This window comes from Ctenopharyngodon idella, chromosome 2 (assembly GCF_019924925.1).
Source record: "Ctenopharyngodon idella isolate HZGC_01 chromosome 2, HZGC01, whole genome shotgun sequence".
NCBI classification, from domain to species: domain Eukaryota; kingdom Metazoa; phylum Chordata; class Actinopteri; order Cypriniformes; family Xenocyprididae; genus Ctenopharyngodon; species Ctenopharyngodon idella.
Window position 1 is genome coordinate 29,708,765 of NC_067221.1, and position 18,804 is coordinate 29,727,568.

Consider the following 18,804-nt stretch of genomic DNA (forward strand, 5'->3'; position numbering starts at 1 on the left):
CTGGCATAGATCATAAGACTATCCAGGCTAAAATTATTCACATCATGCAAATCTAGCATACATCATTCACCTTTATACATATAGGACAAGAGAAATTATTGACATAATTTCTTTTCTTTTTTAATTGTGTCAATCTTGAGGTGTTATGGAAACACTGTAATATGCAGGACATGTGCAAGGCTTTAGTCACACATCAATTCATAGAATTTCTGATCATTCAAATTCCAAATTCAAAATCTACATGAGACCTATTCAGTAATGCAACTGGTCTCTTTAGAGAAAATGTTTATTATGTCCAGTCCTTGGCATTGTTGCAAACTAGGAGGGCCCCCTAGTTTCCAACATATGACTAATGACAAATGTAACAAAAGAATTAGAACTGAAATGCAGGCATTTCTGTCAATCTGTTACATAATTCCCAGTCAGACCTGTATTCTTGAGTGTGACTTAGCCTGTACATCAAATGCACAGATGATGGTTGTAAAAGCTAAACAAGAGATTTCAAGTCTCTGTTTCAGTAAATTCCATTCTCTAATTGACTTGATTGAAACCTTAGTTTTGCATTAAGGATTTGCAGTTAAAAGAACTATTATAGACAGTTTTATAATTGTAATTATGAAATTGTGTATGTCTATGTTTAAGTATGTGATATATTTAATTATGCATACAAATATACTAGTTATTTCGACTCTTTGCTACTTTCCTTTAACTCCAGACCAAGTCTAAATTCCACTATCATATCACAGTGATAGTGAAGAATCTGGTGATTAGAATGAGACCTGCTCACTAAAGATAGGACTCTGAAGAGGAGACCTTGTTTACCATTCGCACTTTTGACATGTTCATCATGTGTTATTTTGTGTTATTCTGTTTTCCAACAACCCTTTTTCTCATCTTACAATAACATCAAATTCATTAGTGTTCAAGTATTGAATGGTCACTCAGGTTGTTCAGGTGTCCTGCACGCAATGGAGCATCATCAGTGAAATGAATCCTTCACCCATGGAGATATTTGACCTGCCCGGCAAACCAAACCTTCTACTTGAAGGTAACCGAGGACTTCTCACAGGATCAATTAAACCTGGGGCGGACACAGATGCTTCCGTAAAGTGTAATGAGACTTTCCTGACATGTTCTGCTCATGCTGACCAACACAACAGACTTGGTACAACCAGTCATTCTACAGACAGAATACCACCACAGCCAAGTGCAGGTGGAAAGTGCAAAGCAGTCATGCGGGATTTTTCTGTAGCCAGAAGCCCCCGTGCAGAGATGGGTGAATGTCTGAAGACACTCACACATCACTGTGTGTATATGCATTTCTTTGAGTAATTGATGTTATGCATTTATTATTTCTGAATGGGCTTCTAATTGTCTAACTGTGTAATTGACATGATACATTTTACTTGACAAAATAAAATGTTATATTTGATTTACTCTGGATTCTTCTGAAATCATTATGACCAGTAGATTATTGGAGTCCATATTTCCGCAAATCTGCGTCAGGATAGATTCAAACTAAAGGCCCATGAAAGGAGCATGTTAGCACATCATGGGACTTTTTGATTTTTATCTATCAGCTGGCTTAGCAAGTTGCAGTATCGTGACTAAGAAAACTTTTTTTTGTTTTTGTATGAACAAGCATGTGGCGGTTCGACTCAAATGCATTAGTAAACTCTGCACCCTCTGACTAAGATCAGAACTGGCGAATTTGTGATCGTGAAAGGCACTCACCGGCCGAAGTGACTTTTCTAAGTGATATGGGTTTGTAATGAATGAATAATTGAAAATATGGGATACCCAGAATAAACAAATATCTAAATTAATACATAACAAATGATTAATTTCTAACTGGAAACACAACCTAAGACTAATAATCATTTGAAATTGGAGTCGGATTAAATGAGTGAAATTAAGTGAACTTCACAGAGGCGCTGAAAAGGCATACATGCGTTAACCTTCGCCCAGGCCGTCGGATACCGTTTTTGGGCCGATTGGGCGGGCCTTACAATATACACACAAAATATAATTTCTTAATATAGCATTTTATGCCATATAGATTGTTTCAAAGCAGCTTCACAGTATAAACAGCAATAAACACAGTAATAAAATAATCAATGATGCAAGCTTCATCAAATATGAGACTTATTTTCTTCTGTAGACCTGCTTTACAGCAGAATCTGAATTAGAGTCATTATTCAGATCAGTTCAGTTCAGTTCAGTCACAATAACTGTACAAAGTAATCAATTATGAGACAAATACAATTTCAGCTCAGTTCTGTCCAAGTTTTGTTACTTCCTGCAATGTGTATAAGAGTGGACAAGATTTATACTCTAGGCTAATTTATGAATGTGCTTTATATATTCAGAAGTCCCAAGAAAGACAAAACAAGATTATTGGATTTATAGAAAGCTGCATACTTGTGTTATGAGTCTCTCCTTCTGAGCTTCTAACCCCTGATGCTGTGCTTCAGTCTGGAACTGTGATTGTTGGTCTAGAAGAGATGGGGAAGATGCAAATAGATAGTGGTCAGTTGTCTGAGATGCACATTTTCCACCTTTGTCCTGTGAAACACTCCTTGACATGTAAGTCACTACATTTATGTAGCTCTTTATACAATACAGATTAGCTGCTTTTCCACCATCTCGCCAAACCGTTCTCTTTGTGTAACCACTCCACTCCGTGCTGATCGTTCCAGTCGGTACGGATATGGTTTCATTTTCCACTGTGGAGCTGATAATGGAGCTCTTTGAAATGTAATACAAATGCGTCATTCGTTGCCTTGGTAATGAGTTTACAGACGATATGAGATGTAAATAGCAAGCGCATTATGAAGGATTATCAGATATTTCTTTTAATTGTATTTTTTGTGTTTATGATGCTCAAATAGCAAGATTAGTCAACTACAAAGAAATAGACAAGTGGACAATCCAGAGTGGCGATGTCACTACACACGTTCTACCAGCACGGTTTTAATCGTGGCGCACGCCCCCCGCCCCACCTCATGTTTGCTGCTGGCTGAAAACTTGTGACAACTATGTCCGGGAAAATACAACTGCTGTCTGGCGATGAGAAGCAAAAAAGAAAAAAAGCCGTAGATGGATCCATCCCGTGCATTTCTTTCAGGTAGCCTATGTATGTTCACAAACGTGAAATTTGTGAAACTATTGTGAAACTATTTAAGAGTGAGATTATTTATACATTTAACGCCGTGTTAATAGTTTGACCACCAGCAACACATCTGCCTGATTTGATACTAATGTAATTTATGTCATATAATTTCAATTATTTTAATGTGCTATGCATTGAGTTGCGCTGTCAATACCAGAAGAGAACCGCATTATTAGACAGTTTTCTAAGGATGCACGATTTATTAAAACTATTTAAAAATCATAATACAGCATTACATAATAATGCTATTCTTAAATTTATGCTTACACAGGAGAATACATCAATAAAAGTTTAAACCCTCGCCGTCTTTGCGTGTTTGATGTCCATATATTCTTGTTGAAGAAATTACAGTTGCTGTAGCATTTCTTTAAAAAAAAGAAAAAAAGTGGCCGAATATTATTATTTAACTAATATATTTTTGATTATGGTGGTTGGCTTTGATCGTGGATTTGATCGTGCTGTGCTGTGTAACAACAACAATCAGCAGGCTTTTGGCGCCCTCTGCAGGCATTTGTTATAATATATAATGTATTTATAACATTTCAGGGAAAATTAAATATGCAGATTAGCTTGTTTTGGTTAATTTAGAAGAAATCTACAGATGCAAACAGATGGATGGTAGTAGGCTTAAAACAAACACCATCTAAATGTGTAGGGTTAGGGTTAGCGTTAAATTTTCTTTCCATTAGAGTAAAAGACATGGAAGCAAAAATGGACCAAAATCTTAAAATTGTCCACTACATGAAAGAAGTATTCCAATAACACCAACAGAATTAAAACAATTGCCAGCAGCCATATCACCCTGTAGCCCAAGACTGGTTGCCCACTGAAGCTAAGCAGGGCTGAGCCTGGTCAGTACCTGGATGGGAAACCTCCTGGGAAAACTAGGTTGCTGCTGGAAGAGGTGTTAGTGAGGCCAGCAGGGTGGTCCGTGTGGGTCCTAATGCCCCAGAATAGTGATGGGGACACTATACTGTCCAAAAGCACTGTCCTTCGGATGAGACATTAAACTGAGGTCCTGACTCTCTGTGGTCATTAAAAATCCCAGGATGTCCTTCGAAAAGAGTAGGGGTGTAACCCCGACATCCTAGCCACATTTGCCCATTGGCCTCTGTCCATCATGGCCTCCTAATCATCCCTATATACTGATTGGCTTCATCACTCTGTCTCCTCTCCACCAATAAGCTGGTGTGTGGTGGACGTTCTGGCGCAATATGGCTGCCGTCGCATCATCCAGGTGGATGCTGCACATTGGTGGTGGTTGAGGAGATTCCCCCTTCCATATGTAAAGTGCTTTGAGTGCCCAGAAAAGTGCTATTTAAATGAAAGGAATTATTATTATTATTATTATTATTATTGATTTGTGCAAAATAAACAAATTATTAGTGAAACTATGTCCCTCTTCTTGGTGCAGTCATTTATTCTAAATATATAGCTACTTGAAAATAATAGAAAACATGCACATTGTGGTTGCCTTCTCTTGTGATAAACCTAGTGAATACTAAAGAAGACCATGTTCTCTGTGTGAACTGATTATTTTGTAGAAATCTGTGGAGTATAAAACAATTGTGTGAGTGTGAGGGAATTAAAATAAATTGATAAGGAGGTCAGAGTTGTCTTACTATATTTAAGGGTTTTTTATTTTTTTTAAATAAATAATTATGAGAAGTGCCCTTTTTTCCACTTGAGCCCCTGCCCCGTGTCTGTGCACGTCCCTGCTTAGAACCGTTCGAGCCGACGGTGGAAAAGCAGCTTTAGGGGCCGTTCACATATCGCGCCTAAAACATTTTGCAAGCGCTCGGGAGCTTGCGCTCCTGTTGCGTCTGTCATTGCTATGCAACCATGAACTGCGCTCTTCACGAATTATCAGCAAAGGATTAATTGATTTCTAGCCATTGCATTAGCTTTACTACTAGATATATGGTGGTTTCTATGGAAATGTTCAGTGACATCAGAGCACATGTTGGACATGGAAGGAATTAAAATTTTCATCAACAACAAATGAAGAAAAATCAAGGTAAATATTGCTTGATCAATGAATATATTTATGATTCGTCATTTCCAAACATGCTGTACAATCCAGGGTGTTTTTAAAAAGCTAAAAATTTTAAGTTAAATAAGAGTATTTTGCATAAATGAAATGCTAAGTATAAATTCAAAGCTAATCAGTGAAGCTATCTTCCATTTTTTTTCAGAAAAAAAAAAAAAAAATACAGAAATGTTATTTCCACCACAGTCATTTCCAACACACTGCCCTCTGTGGTGGAAATGACATTTATGGTTACAAAGTACAATTGATATGGATTGTGAGAGTAGATTTGTGTAATACTTTTTATATTATAAAACACTATATTGCCAAAAGTATTGGGACACCCCTCCAAATCACTGAATTCAGGTGTTCCAATCACTTCATGGCCACAGGTGTATAAAATCAAGCACTAGGCATGCAGACTGCTTCTACAAACATTTGTGAAAGAATGGGTCGCTCTCAGGAGCTCAGTGAATTCAAGCGTGGTACTGTGATAGGTTGCCACCTGTGCAATAAGTCCATTCGTGAAAATTCCTCACTACTAAATATTCCACGGTCAACTGTTAGTGGTATCATAACAAAGTGGAAGCAATTGGGAACAACAGCAACTCAGCCACGAAGTGGTAGGCCACTTAAAATCACAGAGCGGGGTCAGAGCATGCTGAGGCGCACAGCACGCAGAAGTCGTCAACTTTCTGCAGAGTCAATAGCTACAGATCTCCAAACTTCATATGGCCTTCAGATTAGCTCAAGAACAGTGTGTAGAGAGCTTCATGGAATGGTTTTCCATGGCCGAGCAGCTGCATCCAAGCCTTAAATCACCAAGTGCAATGCAAAGCGTTGGATGCAGTGGTGTAAAGCACGCCGCAACTGGACTCTAGAGCAGTGGAGACGTGTTCTCTGGAGTGACCAATCACACTTCTCTGTCTGGCAATCCGATGGACGAGTCTGGGTTTGGCGGTTGCAGGAGAACGGTACTTGCCTGACTGCATTGTGCCAAGTGTAAAGTTTGGTGGAGGGGGATTATAGTGTGGGGTTGTTTTTCAGGAGTTGGGCTTGAACCCTTAGTTCCAGTGAAAGGAACTCTTAATGCTTCGGCATACCAAGACATTTTGAACAATTTCATGCTCCCAACTTTGTGGGAACAGTTTAGGGATGGCCCCTTCCTGTTCCAACATGACTGCACCAGTGCACAAAGCAAGGTCCATAAAGACATGGATGAGTGAGTTTGGTGTGGAGGAACTTGACTGGCCTGCACAGAGTCCTGACCTCAACCCGATACAACACCTTTGGGATGAATTAGAGTGGAGACTGTGAGCCAGGCCTTCTCGCCAACATCACTGCCTGACCTCACAAATGCGCTTCTAGAAGAATGGTCAAAAATTCCCATAAACACACTCATGGAAAGCCTTCCCAGAAGAGTTGAAGTTGTTATAGCTAAAAAGGGTGGGCCACATCCATATTAAACCCTACAGATTAAGAATGGGATGTCAATAAATTGTAAAGGCAGGGGTCCCAAAACTTTTGGCAGTATATTGTATATTACAACACTTTTTATATTTATAATTATGTTATATTTTTATTTCTAAATTATATTACTTTTATATTAATTGATTTCATTTTTTTCTATTTTTAAGATGCCACCTAAGACAGCAAAAGAAAGGTCACAGGCTTGTGATGAAGCGAGAACCACCACTCGCTTGGGGACGAAGTGAATGTTCGTAAAAGATGTTAAAAATGATGGCTCAGATCGCAATAGCACTTTTGTGCAAGTGTGATTTATTTACAGTGCCAAAAATATACACAGTCCATCGGTGAAATATAATATAAGTGTAATATATATACAGGTGCACAACAACGATGGGAAAAAAAGGAAAAACAAAACAAAAAAAACCCAAAGTACCAAAAAAAACCCAACAAACAGCAAAATAAAGAGGAAATAATCCAAGCAAAAGTATGTACAGGTAAGTATCCACAATATACCGGTGATTGGAGGTTTGTTCGAGGCACCGCAGTTGCACTCTCACTTTGACTTGGTAAACAAGCAAATAGTTTGAGTCTGGCCTGCTTTTATATAGGCCAGACTACACCCCGCCCCTACCACGGGACTCCTCCCGTATAGCAGGTATAAACTCATTTCTTAACCCATTTTCACTCAATCCTATACATTTAATTAACATTAAACACAAACTCCACACATAATCCACAAATAAGAACATTCACTACAAGAATAATACATTTAAAACTTTAATTTTATCACACATAAAACATGGGTACCCCTATTAACATTACACAATGGTTTGGCCGGCTTCCGGTGCACTGCGCCGGTGCGGCGCGGTCAGTGACGTCATAACCAATCGCCGCTCGATTACTCTGTTTAGCCGACGCAGCGTCTCACACTGGAACGCCGACCATCGCATGCCCAATTAAACACACTAAAACAAGGATAGGACAAGACAATACATCCATCAACGTACAGTGTGAGTGTGTGAAATGTCCAGGGTTATGAATACTGACGGAGGGGCAAAGAAATAATGTTCAGCATGTCCGTGTGCCATCGGGACTGCGTGTGCACCCGCGCCACCGATAGCAGCAACAGTAGGAGGGGAAATGAGCGTTGACCATTACAAAGGTTAGTATTACTGTGTGAGTGCATGTGTATGTGTGCCAGTGTTGCCCAGTGGTGACAATTAGGTCAGCATTGTCACAATTATGTTGGCATTAATGGAATTAGTGGAAGAGAGATTTCCATCACACATTAAAAATGTATCCACAATTTAGGAGATCATGCTCTAATTAATATAAAAAATTCAAGTTATTTATTTTCTAACAAGCTCTTACCCAAACCAATATTAAATTTCAGAATGTGACAGGTGTACAGTTCAGCATTTGGTCCTTAGGGCAGTTTATCTCATTGACAAATGTATAATTATTGTACATTGTGGAAAAACTGGTAAAACTAGTTACAAAAATGATCTTAGACAATTCTTGAGTGGCATAAGTTATTCTATTTTTAAATAACAGCTGTATATTGAGATGTGGTGGAAATGACATTTGTTCATTGCAGGTCGGAAAAATATTAACAATTTCTCTAGTAATCTAAGTTTGTCCTTATACAGAACTTAAAGGATTAGTTCACTTTCAAATAAAATTTTCCTGATAATTTACTCACCCCCATGTCATCCAAGATGTTCATGTCTTTCTTTCTTCAGTCGAAAAGAAATTAAGGTTTTTGATGAAAACATTCCAGGATTATTCTCCTTATAGTGGTCTTCACTGGCCTCCAGACGGTTGAAGGTCAAAATTACAGTTTCAGTGCAGCTTCAAAGGGCTTTAAATGATATCAGACGAGGAATAAGAGTCTTATCTAGAGAAATGATCAGTCATTTTCAGAAAAAAAATGTAAATGTATATGCTTTATATAAACAAATTATTGCCTTCCAAGTGCTTCCGCCAAAACCGCACTTTTGTATTCTTCAAAATGCTTACGCTGTATGTCCTACACCTTCCCTATTCTACTTATGGAACGAACGCAGCACCAGTATAATTATTGTTCCCCATGGTTCTGGACCCGTTCTGCTGATGCAGCACAGAGAAAGAAATCATGGGGATCGCAAATGAATCTGTCGGATGGGTTTGAGACGTCGCGAGCACTATTTCTCTGCCTTCACCCGGCGGATCCATTGCTCAATCTCTGGCAGAAGCCCGCATCACGTCTTCTTCCACCTAGGGAGAGAGCCTGTCATTTCAACACTCCAGTTCTGAGGAATTGGATGTGTTGAGCATCAGAATGGGGGAAGATGATTCACCATCTCTTTCCCCAGCATATGAGGAGCTGGTGGAGGTGATGACTCGCACTGTGTCAAAGTTAAACATCGATTGTTTAGCGGAGAAAACTGGCGCTCGACCAAAAAGCAAACTAGAGGAGCGCTTTTTAACACCAAGCACAACACCTTCACAACGGGGCCTTCCTTTCTTTCCTGATCTGCATAATGAGTTATCTAGATCGTGGAAAAAGCCATGCTCCACACATATTTTCAGCCCTCAAGTTAAATTTTATTCTGATATAAGTGGGCTGAAAGAGTATGGCTATGGGGCAATGCCCAGGGTTGAACAGACATTTGCGAGTTATCTGTCCCCTGGTGCAGCATCATCCCTGAAGGCCCCGACGCTTCCCACAAAACCATTAAAAACTACATCTGGGTTAGTGGGAAAAGCATATATGGCAGCAGGTCAGGCTGGTGCATGTCTGCACACTATGTCATTACTGCAGGCTTATCAAGCCGATCTGCTGAGGGATTTGGATGACGAGGAGGGGATTGGCCCTGACGCAGTTCGAGTTATCTGTGACATCTGTGGCTCAATTTATCAGATAGAAAAGAAAAAGACAGGGCTTTTCTCCTCGACGCCCTGCTTGCACCCTTTGGCCACTCTGTTAATACAGTCATCGAGAGGTTTCAAGAGACCAAGAAGCGAGGGGAAACTTTTAAAAAATTTCTACCATGCTGCCATCCATCCTCTGGGGCTGCTGGGCATAAGCAGTTCACCCAAAAATGAAAATTCTGTCATTTATTACTCACCCTCATGTCGTTCCACACCCGTAAGACCTTCGTTAATCTTCAGAACACAAATTAAGATATTTTTGTTGAAATCCGATGGCTCAGTGAGGCCTGCATAGCTATCAATGACATTTCCTCTCTCAAGATCCATTAATGTACTAAAAACATATTTAAATCAGTTCATGTGAGTACAGTGGTTCAATATTAATATTATAAAGCGACGAGAATATTTTTGGTGCGCCAAAAAAACAAAATAATGACTTATATAGTGATGGCCGATTTTAAAACACTGCTTCATGAAGCTTCGGAGCGTTATGAATCAGCATATCGAATCATGATTCAGCTCTCGTGTAAAACTGCCAAACTGCTGAAATCGTTATTTTCTTTGATATTTTGTTTGATATTCTCATCGCTTTATAATATTAATATTGAACCACTGTACTCACATGAACTGATTTAAATATGTTTTTAGTACATTAATGGATCTTGAGAGAGGAAATGTCATTGCTGGCTATGCAGGCCTCACTGAGCCATCGGATTTCATCAAAAATATCTTAATTTGTGTTCTGAAGATTAATGAAGATCTTACGGGTGTGGAACGACATGAGGGTGAGGAATAAATGACATTATTTTTGGGTGAACTAACCCTTTAAGGGGCTGTTCACATATTGCATCTAAAAATGCGTGGAAAGTGCGGACGCACCGCTTTCTCCTTCTTTCCAAAGCGCTTTCGATAGCATTTCATTGCTTTTTCATTTTATTATGGTAAAACTGAGTATAATATAACATAATATAATGTGTCTCACTTCACAATTATAATCATATGAAGAGTATAAGGGCTGTACATGTGTGTGCAGAGAACATGACAGCATTTACATGTGCTTGCAAGTAAAAGTTTGCTGTACACATAAGAAATTTGAATCTTAAAGATTGTGTCTATGAGTATGGAAAATTCTGTTTTAGGCTAGAAGAATTTCGTAAATATGATCACATAACTTGGCCTCAGCTCATATCACATGGTATAAATATATGTGCTAAAACAGAGAGCATTGAGCTGTCTCCTGAAGAGGCTGTCTCCTTTGTTGTACAATAAAGTAATAAAACGTCTGGAATCAAAGATCCTTAAGAAGTGATTTTTTCAAATAAAGTATAAACCACAACAAATGGTGATGAGGATGGGATTAGCTTGAAGCTTAGGGGGAAACCACAGAGGGCTGCGCTGGACAATTAACACAAACTCGGTAACACTTTATAATAACGTTCAGTTATAAGTCATGTATGAATTATTAGTTAATGAATAACGAATCATTTACAAAACATGAATATACAATCATAAATGATTGATAAGTGATATACTAATATTTTATGAATGTTTTATTAATTCAGTTATAAGTCATTTATAAATTATTTGTTAATTATGAACAAATAATTTACAAAACATGGCTATATGTTCATAAATGATTAAAAAGTGATGTTAACATTTTATGAATGTTTTATTATTTCAGTTATGAGACACTTATATTCTGCATCCCCTATTCTAAAGTGTCCTATGGTTACCGCTTTGTTGTGTCAAGGTCACAATAGAGGTCTGCTCGGATAGGCAGAAGTCCTATGGATAAACGGTCTGTCGTGGTGAGGAAGTGACAGAAGGCTGCACGGATAGGCAAAATGCCTGTAGGGTACTGCTTTTTTACTGTGTTGAGAGAGTATGTCAGTGAAAGAGCGAGTAGAACTGACAGGTGTAGAAAAAGAAAAAATGCACTTATATGTGTATGTAGTCTTTGTGAGCATCTGTGTAAGTATATATGTGGCTGTGGCTGTGGTTAAAAATAGTGACCCCCTCCCTTGTCACTTGAGAAGAGTGAATGAGAGAATGAGCCCTAGGAACTTGTTTGAATGTTGTTTAGTAAAAAGTAAAGGAAAATATTATTAAATCATTAATTACAAGATATTGACTTTTGTAATGAGGCAGAAGCGGCGTTAGAATCCATAAGCAGTTGTTTAATAATATCCACAGCAAACAAGTCCAAGTCGGCAGGCAGATAGCATAAATGTGAGACATGCAGAGGTAGATACACAATAAGTCAGTCCAATACAAGCAACAGATCAAAGGGGTAATCCAAGAGGCAGAAACAGAATGAAACAGGCAATGGTCATACACAAGATAGCAAGACAATGATAAATAAACGCTCGGTAAGGCAGGTAAACTGGCAATACTTCGCAATGGCCTGATAGCCGAGCCATGCTTAAATGTCCCACAAACAGGAAGTGACTCATGAAGCAGAGGGAGCGGCACACAGTCAATACTCGGGAGAGGGCTCCCTCTGCTGGTATGACGTTACACATGAACGATTCGTTCAAAGCCGCAGATTCGTTCACGAAACAGCGCTGTGTGTTGTAGATCTGCCGTGGCTTTCGTCAGAACTATTATTTCATTGCAAAATAGAGCAAATACTAAAAATACTGTGAGGAACATCACTTTTTGTTTGTTGAACTGTTGTAAAATGTCGCATTTGTAATCATGTGGATATTTGGATTTGCATTCTTGCTCATATAATATTATTAATATTAAAAACAAGAACTGACAAAAGGTATGTTTTGTATCATGAGTTATGGATCATAAATTGATCTCTATGCACTTTCTGTACCAGGCTATTTTTGTTTTTCATGCTGGTGCAAGTGCTAAATCTACAGGTACACTGTTGAGAACAGCAGTAATGTAACGTGATTTGCTAAGGCAGCAGACTCTGCATGCAACCTTTAGGCACCTGTATGCACGCTGTTTATGTGGAAATGGATGCAGTCAGTTTTGAGATGTGGTGTTTTGATTGGATGTCACGTATTTACGGCATTGTGCCTGTTACATGCTCGGTTTTAATGATATTTTAAGGTGGGGAAGAATTAAATGAATGGCAAAATTCTGCATTTTGTTTGTGTACCCCCTCCGTCACCTCACATAGAGACAGAGCACATTTAGGCCACACCCACGCCGGGGGTGGGGGCAATCCAACAGTCTCCATTGACTTTGTATTGCGTAAGGCTGCCTCCTTGTCAGTTCTGACTTATAACAAAAAACAGAAAAAGGTCTAAAAGCTGCTGTGTGACAAGGTGTGCAGCAAACAAGCTAAAAAACCCAAAACTAAGTTTTTATAAGCTACAGAACCATAAAAGCCATCCTTTAAGGAGAAAAAAGTGGATACAGGCAATAAGACATGAAGCATCAGCAAGAAGAATGGGTAAATTTTGGGATCCTGACATTCAGTATGCCTCAGTAAGCCTACCTGTGCAGTAAACATTTAGTCACTGTCAAGACAAATATCCAAATGTCACTTTTATATATTATATTTCCTGTCGCTGATTACATTACCCTCCAGTGGGCGTAGTTCTTATAGTAATATGACATGCTCTGTCTCAAATGCCTGTATCCACTTTTGTGTCCTTAAATGGGTGGTTCAATGCGATTTCACTTTTTTTTTAACTTTAGTTAGTGTGTAATGTTGCTGCTTGAGCATAAACAGTATCTGCAAAGTTACAGCGCTGAAAGTTCAATGCAAACGGGGAGATATTGTCTTTTAAAGTTATGGCAGTTTAATGCCTACAAAAACGACTGGTTTGGACTACAACGAGCTTCTTCCCGGGTTGGTAACATCATAAACCCTGCAAAACACGCACCCAAGAACACGCAACAAAGTAGGAGAGGCCATGTGGAGGAAGAGTTGTGTACACCGGACGCGAGTGGCGCGACGCATCAAAAGATAATAGATCCCGTTATAATCAGTGATATTTTCTACACTGGATGCGGCGCTGAAGACAGCTTCCAGAATCTTCACAAGTTCAATGCTGGATTTGCACAAAGTCTATTACTGAAAGATGAAGCAGTTCCTACTTTAAAAGCAGAAGCTGCTGTTTATTGGCTTCAAACTGTAAGTACTTTATTTATTTGTACATGTCTTTTAAATGTATAGTTCTGTTGCTATTTTTGGTTGCATCAAGACTTAAACAAAGACCAAAGCGTTTTTGCTTCGCTAGCCAGTTAGCTAAATTCTATTGCATACTAATCCAACAAACACCAACAAACATCTATGTTCATATAGACAAACAGTTGTTAATGCTATAAATTAAACACTACCTTTACAAAAATGCTACTACTCAGTCATGTATTCGGCTACAGTAAAGCTTTAATCAGGATAAAACCGTATATTGAAAGATAACAAACAGCAGTGACAGCATATCTAAACACTTTGACACAAATACAAAATGAAATACCATTCATAAACATCCTTTAAAAGCCGTGATTGGAGAGGTTCTGCCTGACCCTCTTCATCTGGGTCTGATTTGGCTCAATTTGATACAGCAATATAGACAGCGTTATTTACATTTCCACTGAAGCAAGCACGTAACGAGGAATGGTTAGGGGTGCGGCGTTTCCGGACGCTTCAGCGAATCACAATGGCTCTGGATACACTGGGCCTGCTAACCAATCTGAGCACATTGCGTATTTCGGAGAGAGTGGCTTCATAGAACCAGGAAGACAAACGAGCCGTTCATATGACAATGGAAACAGAGGTGTAGGATAAAGGTAAAATATATGAAAAATATGGCTTTTTCAAAAAAAAACGAAGCATTAAGACATGCTAAACTGCGCCCCAACACATAATAAAACCTAGAAAAAAAACACTGAACCACTGTTTTTTTTTGGGGTCGACAGCTTATAAAAACTTCTGGGTTTTTGGTTCTGTTTTTTTAGCTTGTTTGCTGCACACCTTGTCACACAGCAGCTTTTAGACATTTTCAGAAATGACAAGGAGGCAGCCTCACGCAATACAAAGTCAATGGAGACGGTTGGATTGTTTTCCCCCCCGGTGTGCGTGGTTTTCAGATTATGATGCATTGCGCTCTGTCTCTATACTCCCAGGGGTACACGTACCCCAGTTTGGGAACCACTAGCTTAACTGATGTTGTCTTAATTCTAAAATTTACTTAGAGCTTTTTGAATTCAACCCACATTATTTTCCTAATTTGTTTGGGATAAAATTATACAACTAAATTAATTGTATTTCTAAAATTATTTTATAAACAAGTGTCAGGTGTGATTTTCATTTGTCAAGTAGCCAGGTTCTGCCTAAGAGATTATGATTTTATGACACAATATAAAAAGATATTAAAATAATTAATGTTAGGTGCAATTAATTAAAATCTGTGATTAATTAGTTAATTTTCTTTAATCAGTTGACAGCACTTTACCTTTCTATTTGTCAGTATTGGAAATTCCAACAGCCTTTCTTCATTTGACAGACACCCCATTTTTTATTTTTAAAAAGCTGCAGACATTTTCAAGGTGCTATAATTTCCTCATCCATTTTGAAAAAAAAAACAAACAAAAAAAAACGTAATTATATATTATTAGTTATATACAATTATTTTTATTAGCAAGTGTCATTTTTTTTTGTATTTTGTTATAAAGACTCATTACCTGATCATCAAGAAATATTCAGAAATGGTAATGTTTGGTAATAGGTTTATAATTTTTAAAATGTGAGAAACAACTGACTGTTCCGAATTCACACACTGTATAAAAAAAATATTGCTGCAATTAGCTATCGCAACTTAAAGGGTTAGTGGTCCCTGGTGGTCTAGTGGTTAGGATTTGGCGCTCTCACCGCTGCAGCCCAAGTTCGAATCCCAGTCAGGGGATGTGCTTTTGGGGCAGTTGTGGCCTAATGGTTAGAGAGTCTACAGCTTTTCACTTTCACTTAGTTCACCCAAAAGTAAAAATTCTGTCATTAATTACTCTCCCTCATGTCGTTCCACACCCATAAGACCTTTGTTCATCTTCAGAACACAAATTAAGATATTTTTGATAAAATCCGTGAGGTTTATGACTCGTCCATAGACAGCAATATAATCAACACTTTCAAGGTCCAGAAAGGAACTAAAGACATCGTTAAAACAGTCATGTGACTGCAGTGGTTCAACCTTAATGTTATGAAGAGACGAGAATACTTTTTGTGTGCAAAAACAAAACAAAAATAATGACTTTATTCAACAATCTCTTCTCTTCTGTGGACACTTGACACCCGGCCTGAGCCACGAAGAGCTTCTTCTTCTCCTTAGCCCATGCTTATACGGGCTTCCAACAGTATGTAAATGAACGAACGCTGCAAGTCACAGAGGTCCACAGAGAACCAACCCACTCAGCGTGAGAAGGCACAGGACAGATGCAAGGACCCTAACAGAGCAGAGCAACTGAGGGAGGTCACCAGTCTTCAGGAGGCTCTGACAGCTGTTGAACTTCGCCATTTAAAGAACATAAAGAACTGTTTGCATTTAAAGAGACACTAAAGCTAAGGCCCTTGAAGCCCATCCACATGCACAGCTGAAATCCAAACACTGACTCACTGGCGTTGGAGACAAACTCGTTGTGGTCCACAAAGAACTGAAACAGTCCGACCAACTGCAAATGGACCACACAAGGAACATGCACCCTGATGGACTTCACAGCAGCAGCGCAAGCTCCCCCAGCCCTGCACAAAGGGGGGAAGGGCCAGAGCCCACTGCTTAGAAGACCACAACGTCCATGCCAACATATGAGACATTCCTTTTGCCCGAAGTCTCTGACTGGTGTGACCCACCAAGACAGGCTCTCTGTTCTGGATGACATCCAACCAGAATCACAACAATTTCTGACTTAACAGCCAGAAAACCTCCAATCAGACTATTAGCAGCTGAAACCAGTCAGCAGAAAGGATTTCTCAGACCCAGAAGTCTGAACGCAGATTGAGTGCTGCCCTCGACACCAAACAGGGCAGATCTGAAAGTCCCAAGGTTACTGCCACAGACTCAGACAAACCTGGAATGAATGGAGGACACCAACAGGAACTTTGCCTCCGACACCAGTTAGTCACCTTTTCAGCAGCACAGCCTGCCCTCACACAATGTCATTCATGTGACCTGACACAGAAGGCCTGTAACACACAAGGCCCCTCAGAAGGGGTTCTTAAGACCCCAGTGACTTGGAACTGCAAACACAGTGCCTTCCACATAGCTTCTATAAAGGTTCCTAGTCAGCATAGGGCATAAAGCTTTTAACGTAGGTGAAAATGTGTGTTCGCAGGAAAGCAGGAGTCTGCATTAGTAAAATATGAATTTTACTGATTGAAAGAAAACCTTGAATGAATGTGTAAGCCTCAGACATTTGGTATACACTGTTCGATTGGGCAGTGCTGCACATTGGTTTCCATGACAACAACTTGTCAAAGGAAACGCTAACTCCAGATACGTCACTGTAAGACCAGATCAAACTGGTTAAGCAAGCACGGCCTAACGTCACTCGCTTAAACCACCATCCAACTAAAAGTGTGCTTTTGATAATTCCGACATGACATTTGACATGACGTTTGATTCGCATGTAGATCGGTGGTTGCTGGCTTGTTAGATGCAGGTAACTATAGCTTGAATTGACATCTCTGCTGTAACAGAAAGAGTCTTAACACATCTTAACATGTGTCAAATGGTATCAGTGTAAAGTTAATCTGATTTTAGCAAAGAAAACCTAATTTCAGCATTAGAGCGTAAGTCTGTTTAGACGAAGGAATCTCAGCTCAGCAGCATGTAAACTGTACCAGAAGTGATTATTCTACTTTGGTTGAAGAAATACCAATTGCAGTATTGCTTAACCTGTTTCTGATGAAAAATCTCAGTACAGTGTCATATGAATGTAGATTTGGATGATGGTTTCCTTTATACAGAGCAAAGGCCTTGGAAATTATAGTCAGAGGGACTCATTCATCTAAACTTTAGCTGCATCTACAAGCATAGCTACCTGGTGATCAATACTATGTTTCATTTGCTGATAGAAACATCAGTATTTATTCACAAGACAAGAATTCTGCGTGCTTGAACCAGTTTGGACTTGCGGCAAATCTGTGTAACTACTCTTTAAGTTAGTATAAGAAGATGTTTAAAGTAGAGAGAAGAATTTTACATGAGTAAAATTTGCAAATGTCAAACCATACTTGCATCTTACTGAATTTAATTTTGAAATGGTTATGTTCCACCTTAACTTCATCACTAGATAGTATCTGTCCTCTGTCTTCCAGGCCTGCATGTGCTACTCCCTCTAATCCCTGGTTATCTGATGTTCTTCGTGAACATCGGACCAAACTCAGGGCTGCGGAGATGAAATGGCACAAATCAAAAGACCAATCTGACCTAGGTAGCTATCAATCTCTGCTCTCATCCTTTTCAGCTGGAATTCATGCCACTAAATCTTCCTATTTCCACAACAAAATCAACAGCGCTTCAAACACACGCACACTCTTCAAAACATTCAACTCTCTCCTCTGTCCCCCTCCATCCCTAACTGCTGATAATGTTGCTAATTTTTTCACTGACAAAACAGCTACCATCAGCAGTCAGTTCTCCGCTCCACACAGACAGGAACTCAGACCAATCACACACACAGCCGCACACCTCCTCTCTTCATTCTCTCCCCTCACTGAGACAGAAGTATCCAAACTTCTCCTCTCCAGCCATCCCACCACCTGCCCTCTAGGTCCCATTCCCTCACACCTTCTACAAGCCATCGCTCCTACACTTTTACCAGCACTTACACACATTATCAACACATCTCTCCACACTGGCACTTTCCCTAACACATTCAAGCAGGCTCGGGTAACCCCACTGCTTAAAAAACCCACATTAAACACGTCTCTTGTAGACAGCTTCAGACCTGTGTCTCTCCTACCATTCATTGCAAAAACACTTGAACGAGTTGTTTTCAACCAGGTGTCATCTTTCCTCTCACAGAGCAACCAATTGGACGTCAATCAGTCTGGTTTCAAGAGTGGCCACTCGACTGAGACTGCACTACTGTCGGTCACTGAATCCTTGTAGAGTGCAAAGGCTGATTTCAGTTCTCATTCTGCTCGATCTATCTGCTGCCTTTGACACGGTGAATCATCAGATCCTTCTGTTCACCCTCTCATCACTGGGCATCACAGGTACTCCACTTCACTGGTTTGAATCCTATCTCACAGGAAGGT

At 39.4% G+C, this 18,804-nt stretch overlaps 1 long non-coding RNA gene across 1 annotated transcript in view; it reads right to left on the reverse strand.

Moving 5' to 3' along the window:
* The window catches only part of LOC127494483 (uncharacterized), a 36,792-nt gene that overhangs the window by 11,610 nt on the left and 6,378 nt on the right, over positions 1–18,804 (reverse strand). The window contains exon 3 of the long non-coding RNA XR_007924892.1: positions 2,422–2,495. This is a non-coding gene — a long non-coding RNA (uncharacterized LOC127494483). The remainder of the gene's footprint in view (positions 1–2,421; positions 2,496–18,804) is intronic.